Raw genomic sequence first — 10,389 nt, 5'->3', positions numbered from 1 at the left:
TTCCTTTAAGGTGACTCCATCCTTCTTGTTGCTAATCTGAAAACTTTGGAGGCATACCTGACTACTCTCTTTCTCCAACATCCACATCAAATCTATCCAGAAATTTTATGGTTGTACTTATAAAATACCAGGATCTGACCATCTCCCACCATGACCATTGCAACCACCCTAGACCTAGCCACCATTGTCTTCCACCTGGATATTGCAACAGCTTCCACTGCTCTTCTTCCTTCTGTCCTTGTCCTATTACTGTCTTCTTAACACAGAAGCTAGACCGAGCCTTTTTAAAACTTCAGTCAGATCATGAATCCTCTCTGCTTCATACTCTCTCAAAGTAAAAGTCAAAATGACCTACAAGACCCTCCTTGATATGTCAGTCTGTTGCTTCTCAGACCTCTTCTCCAACTACCCTCTTTGATCACTGCTCCAGTCACACATCTTTCTATTTTTCAAACATGACACTCATGCCCTGGAGTTAGGCCTGTGCCCAGGCTGTTTTCTCTGCCTAGACTGTTTTTTGCCCTGATATTCACATTGTTTATACCCCACCTCTTTCAAGTCTTTACCAAATATCACCCTAGTAAGGCATATCCTGACCACCCTATTTAAAATTATAATCCTCATTTCTCTACCTACACCCAGTACTCCTGATTGATCTTATTCCGCTTTATATTTTTTCATAACACTTATTGCCCTAAATTTGAGATATGACTGACTTATTTATTATGCTTATTATTTATAATATCCCCCACCTCTGGCACATAAGTTCTACAAGGGAAAAGATCTTTGTCTGTTCAGTTTACTCACATATCCCAAGCACCTAAAGCAGTACTGAGCACATGGTAGGCACTTCATAAATCCTGTTGAATTAATGAGTGGATGAATGAATACAGTGGGAATTCACTGCTACTCTTTCTACATGTAACCGCTCATATATCCATTCACCAATAATTTTATCAATTACTGAATATCTCCTCTGTACTCATTTCCATACTCCATTTCCCATTAGGCAATCTGACAATTAGAATCTAGGCTCATATTTGATGTACTAGTAATCTACAGATTTAAAACTATTGGGATGTAAAAAACCTAAATTAAGAGATTATCTAGTTCATCTCCTTTCTGTAATGATAGAAATGGTCTATAACTGTGCTGTCTGGTACAGTAGCCACTAGTATGGAGTATTGAGCACTTGAGATACAACTAGTATAATTGAAGTACTGAATTTTAATTTTATTTTATATTAATTAATTTCAATTTGAATAGCCACATGTGGCTAGTGGGTACTATTCTGGACAGTACAGAAAGTCCTTTACCTAGGACTTTCCCTGAGATACCCAAGGCGGGTTGTTAACTACACTACTTTTTTTTTTTTCTCATAAAAGATTATTAACATCCAGTTACTATCTCTTGTTAACCATCTTTTCTGTTAACCATCTTTTCTGTTAACCATCATTCTTTCACAATTTTTGTCAGCTAAAGTAGAGCTTTTATATATTATATCAACAAATTTATAAAATACAAAGCTTCATAATTTATCCTTTAAATCCAATAGAATATTTTCCTACTTTGCTACTTGCATAATGTAATTTCTTTTACTTTTTTAACTTTATTTTGCAGCTTTATTGAGGTATAATTAATGTACAATAAACTGGTTATATTTCAAGTGAATAATTTGATGGGTGTTGACATAAGTATACACCCATGGAAACATCACCATACATAATGTAATTTAAAGCTCAAATGACCAGAGCCACTGCTGACCCATAGGATGTCATTATGTAAATTGGGAGAAAGGACATCTCCTACCCACCAACAGCTTTCCTTTGCCAGGATACACAGTGTAGTGAAAAACAGTGAGCTTAATTTCAGTTCTCACCTATCTTCTTGCCAGTGCCTTCATACAGTAAACAACATACACAACCATAAATGGCAGTCCTGAAAACTGGTCTGTTAAACTTATTTTTAAACTCTCTCCTGAGGTTCTGAAGCATACATACACAGATTTCCATTTCAAGGCGGTAGAGTGGGAATAGATTTTAGTCTCCTCTTCCCACTGCAAACACTTAAAATTTACAGAGAATTTTTAAAATCCATATAACTGGAAAATGATATCAACCTTTGAAGGACCGTAAACTTTGAGAAAACACTGTAAGACAAAAAGCAGATGGGATTAGAATGAAGATTTAAAACCACAGCTCAAAAGAAGTACAGGAGAGTGCTGCCAAAAATGTTAGGAATGGATACCAAGGATAAGAGGAAAGCTGGGGATGACAGACAGTGTGATTGTTAGAGGACAACAGCAAGAACAGCCAAGAAAGCTGAAGTCTGCACCCCTACCAACATTCCCTCTACCAACATAGGCCACATTTTGAGTCAAAGAACAGAAACAGGATTTGATGCCTCCAGCTGGAAGCAGTGGGTAGGAGAACTTAGGTCAAAAAAACAAAGCAGCATCCTGGATGCCATGGGTGGCTGGAACTACTCAAGAGAAGTGAGACATCCCTTCAGCCACAGAAGTTAGCCCCTGAGGCAACCTGCCCAGTGGCAGCCCCTTCTCTTCTACATGCTCTTGAAATCAGACTGAAATACAAGCTTCCACAGTCAAACCAGTCCTGTCTCTAAGAAGCTCTAAGAACACATAAAACAAACAAAAAACAACCTAACAAGGAATCTCAGCTACAAGAGAAAACACTCAGGAATCACTACTCATTGGAAGAAAGCCAGTACCAATAAAAAGAAAAAAAAGAGTTCTTTGTTTTTTAAAAAATGAGGAACTGACATCTAAGAATCAAAATTAATAAAGAAGCAAGAATGAAACTGTAGAATAAGTATAATACATATCCATAGAGATACTTGAGAGGAAATTAAAGCCATAGAAAATGATCGGTTTTCACCTACCTCCTTGCTAGTGCCTTCATACAGTAAACAACATACACAACTATAAAAGGCAGTCCTGAAAAATGGTCTGTTAAACTTATTTTTAAACCCTATCCTGAGGTTCTGAAGCATACAACTATTAAAATTTTGATTATTGAAATCAAATACTCAATAAGTGGGTTAAATAACAGAATGGACATAATCAAAGAACAAATTGCTAAATTGGAATATTGAGCTGAACTTTTTCCAGAATGCAATAAAAAATGATGAAGAGATATAAAATATAAAATAAAAGTTAGGAATCATGTAAAACAGACCTAACCATTCGATCACCCATGTAATTGGAGTTACTAAAAGAGTTATTAAGGATAATAAAAGAAGATAATACATAGATTAGCTGTGATTTAAGGACTAACCAAGTGTTGAGTAAGATAAAATTTTTAAACCCACTCCTAGACATTATATAATCATTTCAGAAGATGAAGATAAAGGAAACAAATCCTAAAATCTTAAAGAAAAAAAAAAAAAGATCTACAGAGAATCTCTTTACAATATGTGAATGAAACAAAAGGAGAAAGAAAAAAATATTAAAACTGTAATTTTATACCCAGCTAAACTATCATTAAAGTATGACGCTGAAACATGAAGGAACCAGTAAGTTTGCCATCTACAATAACTCTTTAAAATAATTATATCATTCAAAATAAAAATAAATATAATAATAAAGAAGCTCTGAGAAGCGATGATGAACAAAGAAATGCATTAAATTACATCATCAATCCTAGTTAAGTGTTTTTTAAAGCAAAATATGATAATTTTTAAAATAACAATGTAGTACTAAAAGGCCAAATAATGTTAACATGGGAGGAAATGGTAATGAAAGGGCATGCTTCAAGTAAAATTAAAGCATAGAGATTTTCTTTTGTTCGATGACTGTAGAGAGACACTAATTGGATATTAATAAAAATATATATCTAGTTGCATATGTTAAAATTAAAAAGCAATTGCTAGAAAAACACAAATACAATTCATAATTTCTACACCTTTAGAGAAAAAAAGTAGAAGAAAATTAAATCAATCCAACAAAAGCAGAAAAAAATTTTAAATAGTATTTAAATATACAGTCCCCATAAAATTACCAGGCCCACAGAAATTTGTCAGCAACTGTTCCCCATTCTTTATAAAAAAGAAATTCATATTTTATTTATTTAGTTAGTTTTTTGACCCAGCAATTCCACTTTCGAGTATTTTTTTAACTAAGTTTTTTAATTGAAGAAATGATTTAATTTTTTTCCCTCATCCAACTTCCTCCTCCCCACTCCCCGCTACCCTCTGGTAACCACTAGTCCATTGTCCATGTCCATGAATCTCTTTTTGTCCTGTTCATTTGTTACTTTTAGGTTTATATCTCACATATAAATGATATCATATGATTTTTAAGAAGTTCATATTTTAAACAAACATAATGTAAAATGAGAAGCTACTAAGCTATCTAAATATGTGTCAAAGGCAGCTTCAGGTCAATATGGCAGAGGTAAATACTATGCTTCCCTCCCCTCATGACCACATCAAAATTACAACTAAACTACAGCAAAACCATCATTGAGAATTACCTGAGGTCTAGCTGAAGTTCTACAACTAAAGACATAAAGAAGAAGCTACCTTGAGACTGGTTAGAGGTGTGGAGACACAAGGAAAAGGCTCCCTGACATTGGTCTTGGCAGCAATTTGGGGAGAGATGACCCCAAAAGTACAAGCAACAAAAGCAAATTTCAGTTAAGTGGGACTACATCAGGCTTCTGGTCAAGATGGCAGAGCAGGTAAATGCTGTGCTCACCTCCTGTCACGGACCACACCAAAGTTACAACTACACTACAGAGCAGCCACACTGGGAGTCGCCTGAAGTCTAGCTGAATAGAAGCCCCACAACTGGGGACACACAGAGGAGGCCACTTCGAGACTGGTAGGAGGGGCACAGACGCAGAACAGGCTGGTCCCACACCTGTGTGTGGCCGTTGAGAATAGGGAGAAATACCTCAGCTGCAGAAGTCGCCCTGGAACCTCACTGAGTTCCCCAGCCCAGGGTTCCAGTGCTGGGAAGAGAAGTCCCCACACTAAATTCAAACTACTATACTATATATACTATACACCTGAAACTAATATAAAATAATATTGAATATCAATTCTAATTGTTAAATTAAAAAAAAAATTTTAAAGTCCTCACAACTCTGGCTGTGAAAACCAGTGGAGTTTCTGGCTAGGTGAAACAGAGTGCTGCGAGAGTTCCAAATATTCCTCTTAAAGGACCCACAAATGGACTTAATGGCTGACAAACTCCCTTGCTCTGAGCTCCATCACTGGGGCAGCAGCTTGAAATGCACTGGGACATTTGGGGAGAAACTGAATTGTCTAGATTCAGGATGAGGGCTGGAGAGGCAGCTCTCTCCCAGACAGAAGTGTTGGTACAATCCATTGTTTCTTTGTTAAGCCCTCCCCACTCCCAGCATGCAGACACAGGCAGTTGCCATAGCTGAGTCTCCATCAACCTGGATAACACTGGTTGCCCCACCCTGGTGATTCCCTGAGATCCCTCCCTACACAACTTGCAGGTCCATCCAAGCAGCTTCCAGTGGTTTTTCCATAGAAACGGTTCATCTTGGCTCATGCTGCAAACTTTCCTAAATTCTCTCAAAGGTTCATAAACCCCAAACAAGCACCATCTGTCCTTAGAGTGTCTCATATCTCTTGCTGAGCAGTCCCAAGCCCAGCACTAGTGGTAGCCAGCCTCAATTCACACCTTGGCCTCTCAAGGCATCTTCAAGCCTAGAATGGGTAGCAGCCATTTGCAAAGTGCTTGGCAGCTTATGCCAGGTAGACTGGGGTAGGGCAAAGGCTGCGTTTGAACTTAGCCCGTGGCAGAGCCCTTCACAGGAGGACCTAGGGCTTGCATGCCCAGTGGCCAGCTTCGACTAAGCCAGAGCACCACCCAGGGCTGCATCTGAGGACAATACACCCAAGGGGCAAACTAAGAAGGCACCAGAGCCCTGCTAAAGTGAATCCTCTTCCATAGGATCAGCCCCTGCACAACAACTTTTCCACTGTAGTCTCTGGCTAGTCCTCATGACCAATCAGCCCAAGGGTCAATCCCTCCCACTGACATGCAAACAGCAACCAAAGCTCAACAACATAAAGGCACACACAACACACACAAGGAACATAGTTGGAGCACCTGGCTCAGGTGACCAAGGAAGACTGCACCACTGGGCCCCACAAAACACCTATCACATAAGGCCTCTCTACGAAGACTGATAGACATAGCAGCCTTACAAACAAACGGAGACATCCAAAATGGGGAGACAAAGAAACATGTCCCGATGAAAGGCTAGAATAAGCTCCAGAAAAAGAACTAAACAAAATGAAGACAATCTATCAGATGCAGTTTGAAACACTGGTTATAAGGATGCTCATTGAACTTAGGGGAAGAGTAGATGAACTCAGTGAGAATTTTAACAAAGAGATAGAAAATACAAAACTGGAGATAGAAGACATAAAAAAAAAGTCAGTAATAAATTATATAATAACTGAAATGAAGAATATACTAGAGGGAATCAATACTAGATTACATGAAGCAGAGGATCAAATCAGCTATTTAGAAAATAAGGTAGCAGAAAACACCCAATCAGAACAGCAACAAAAAAAGAAATTCAAAAAAATGAGGATAGTTTAAGGGGCCTCTGGAACAACATCAAGTGTACCAGTATTCGCATCATAGGCATAGCAGAAGGAGAATAGAGTGAGCAAGGGATTGAGAACCCATTTGAGGAAATAATGATGGAAAACTTCCCTTACCTGGGAAGGAACTAGACATACAAGTCCAGGAAAAGCAGAGAGTCCCAAACAAGATGAACCCAAAGAAGCCCACCGCAAGACATTTCAACATTAAAGACAAAGAGGGAATCTTAAAGGCATAAAGAGAAAAGCAATTGGTACTTAACAAAAGAGCTCCCATAAAACTGTCAGCTGATTTCTCAACAGAAACTTACAGGACAGAAGGGATTGGAACGGAATATTCAAAGTAATGAAAAACAAGGACCTACAACCAAGATTACCCAGCAAGGCTATCATTTAGAATCTAAGGATAGATAAAGAGCTTTCCAGACAAGAAAAAGCTAAAGGAGTTCATCAACACCAAACAGTATTATAAGAATGTTAGAGAGACTTCATCAAGAAGAAGAAAGAGAAGGAGAAAGAGAAGGAGAAGGAGAAGAAGAGATCAATAATATAAATAATAGAATGACAATCAGTATTTATCTATCGACAATTATTTTAAATGTAAATGGATTAAATGTTCCAATCAAAAGACATAGGGTGGCCAAATGGCTAAAAAAACAAGATCCTTACATATGCTGCCTACAAGAGACTCACTTTAGATAAAAAAAAAAAAACACAGACTGAAAATAAAGGGATGAAAAAATATATTTTATAAAAATGGAAATGAAAAAAAAAAAGAAAAGCTGAGGTAGCAATACTTATACCAGACAAAATAGACTTTAAACCAAAGGCTATAACAAGAGAAAAAGAAGGACTCAGTAAAATCACTTCTGAGTATTTATCTGAAGAAACCCAAAATACTATTTTGAAGGGACATGTGCATCCATATGCTCATTGTAGCAGTGTTTACCATAGCCCAGATATGGGGGAGACCTGGGTGTCCATTAATGGAGAAATGGATAAAGAAGAAATGGTGCCTATATACAATGAAATATTACTCGGCCATAAAATTTTTTTTAAAGAATTAAAGCTTGCATATGCGACATGAGTAGACCTAGAGGGTATTGTGCTAAGTAGAGTAAGTCAGATAGAGAAAGACAAATGCCATATTATTTCACTTACATGTGGAATCTAAAGAACAAAATAAACAAACAAACAAAACAGAAACAAACTCATAGATACAGAGAACATTTTGAGGGTTGCCAGATGGGAGGTTATTGTGGGTGTGGGTGAAAAAAAAGGGAAGAGATTAAGGAGTACAAATTGGTAGTTACAAAATAGTCATGGGGATATAAAGTATAGCATAGTCAATAATATTATAATAACTATGCATGATGTCAGATAGGTACTAGAATTATTGGGGTGATCCTTTCATAAATTATATAAATGTCTAATCACTATGTTGTATACCTGAAAGTAGTATAATATTGTATGCCAGCTGCAATTTTAAATTTTTTAAATTAAAAATTAAATAAATAAATGAAAAGTTATAGGACAAGCAACATAAACAACAAAGGATAAGAATTAACAGTTCATTTAAATAAAAGAAGGAAAATAATGTAATTGAAAAATGGGCCAAGGATATAAATTGGTAATTCACAGAAGAAATACTAAAAATGGTCAAGATTTATATAAACTTGTTTTCAACCTCACTTTAACAGAAGAAATCAAAATCAGTGAGTATACTTATACACAGCTGGAGGGAATATAGGTACAAGTTCAGCCACTAAACAGGTCATTTTGCATAAACCATCACCCAAAGCTCTACTGTTCATATCCACCCAAGAGAGACACTTATACCATATGTCAAAGGAGCAAGGACAAGGATTTTCATTTCAATGTTATTTGTAACAGTAAAAAATTCAAATCAACCTAACTTTAAAAAACAGGAATGGCTAAAAAAAAATTGTGTACCCTTTCTATGGAAGACTACATTGCACTTTTCTAAAATGAAGTGGACTTATATGTATTGACATGAAAAAGTGCCTAAGCCAGATCTTTAAGTGAAATAACATAGACATCATTTGTGCTAAAATATATACACACATAGATATCTTTTCTACCCCATGGAGAAAAGTCTGTAAGCATATACATTATATTGTTAATAGTGACTATTTATGAGAAAGGACTGAGATAGGAGGCATTGGAGAGGGGAATAATCAAAGGGTACTTCAGTTTGATCTATTAAGTTTTAATTTTGTAATAAAAAGAATCAATTTCTAAGGTAATTTTAAATTCTTTTTAATTCATAAATATATGTCATATATGTGAAAGACAAGTGATGAAGTTACAATAAAGTACTGTCAGCAAAGTTGCTTTAAATTGGTGAAATCAATGAAATAACAGAGTTTATAAATCTAGGCTATTTATTTCTTTATTTAAGCAATTTCTATTCTTCATTCATAGTACTAGAGAATCCAAAGAAACTATAGGTTACACCATATCCTTTACTATCTGGTCCTAAAAAATGAAAGGTTAAAAAAAAAAAAGTAATCTTGGGTGGGGCTTTTTGTGTGTGTGGCTATTTTAGGATGAAGTTTGAATTACCCACCCAGGATGCTATGACATATGTGCTCTTTAATTACTAATATTATTACTCTGAAAACAAGAGTCATCCTCTTAATGCAATTATAGCATTTGAATATTAATTTAACAGAGTAGTCTTTATCAACTCTTAGTTCAATATTCATTGGGAGAAAATTTTTATAACTTAAGAAAGAATTATCCATGTTTTAGAATTTTGATTCCCACATTGACTGTTTTGTAATAGGGTGTTAAAGGACAAATTGAAATGTAAAAACCGTGAAGACCAAACATATAAACATTTATTTCTTGATAACCACAAATGGCCTATGATTAAAACAGAACCTGATAATTTAAGGAAAATTAACTTGTCTAAAGTGAGAACAGAGAATAATTCATGAATGTACTAATTTTTCTTTCTACTTCCCCATTAGTCTACATTGGTCTTTAGCTATGACATGTACAAACCAGTGGGAAAACATTAACTATGGTTAATGGACTGAATGGATTTATTTAAGAAGAAATATTTCAAGAACTAAAAGCATCAAATTATTTCCACAACACATATATTGGTTACAGAAACATAATATAAAGTACATCATAAATCTTAACTTCCAAATACCCATCTTGAGCCCCATAGAGATCGAAAGAAACAGCACATTTCAAATCCCAAAGTCTCATAACCATATTTTTACCTTTCTTTTCTCATCAGCTATTTCAATATTTTCCTACTTTTTAAAGTGAGGTCTATATTTTAGGGGAAGACTGTGGGCATGGTAGAGCATAGGACTTTTCAGTTAGAGTTTGGATACGAAGTCAGGTCTAGCTGCTTTCAAACTGACAAAACTTGAGATCATGTGTTGTTTTCTTAACTTTATAGAAGATCCCTACAGAAAGATTATTTCTGAATTTGCTTTGCTAACCCCAAAGTACTTATGTATGATATAATAACATAAAAAATGTGTCAAATAAATGAATAATGAAAGCAGAATCCAAATGAAAATCTCTAAATATTCAATGGAATTTTAAGAAAAAGAAACCCCTTTATTGGTAATGGAAAAGTAATAAGTAGAAAGTTGATTTTTAAAATTAAAATGGAAGGACTGAGTTCATTATATTACACTTAAAAGAAAATAATGGAGCCTTTCTTGAAAGCCATTTCCATTTATAATAAACAAAAGCTGCATATGATATAGATAGAAATTATCTTATGTA

General features: G+C 35.5%; 1 protein-coding gene across 2 annotated transcripts in view; it reads right to left on the bottom strand.

Annotated features, from left to right (window-relative positions):
- Positions 1–10,389, bottom strand: part of FILIP1 (filamin A interacting protein 1) — a 186,476-nt gene that overhangs the window by 154,156 nt on the left and 21,931 nt on the right. The gene's annotated exons all lie outside the window — the stretch shown is intronic.

This window comes from Pteropus alecto, unplaced genomic scaffold, assembly GCF_000325575.1.
Source record: "Pteropus alecto unplaced genomic scaffold, ASM32557v1 scaffold7, whole genome shotgun sequence".
NCBI classification, from domain to species: Eukaryota; Metazoa; Chordata; class Mammalia; order Chiroptera; family Pteropodidae; genus Pteropus; species Pteropus alecto.
This window is presented reverse-complemented; position numbering and strand designations above follow the sequence as displayed.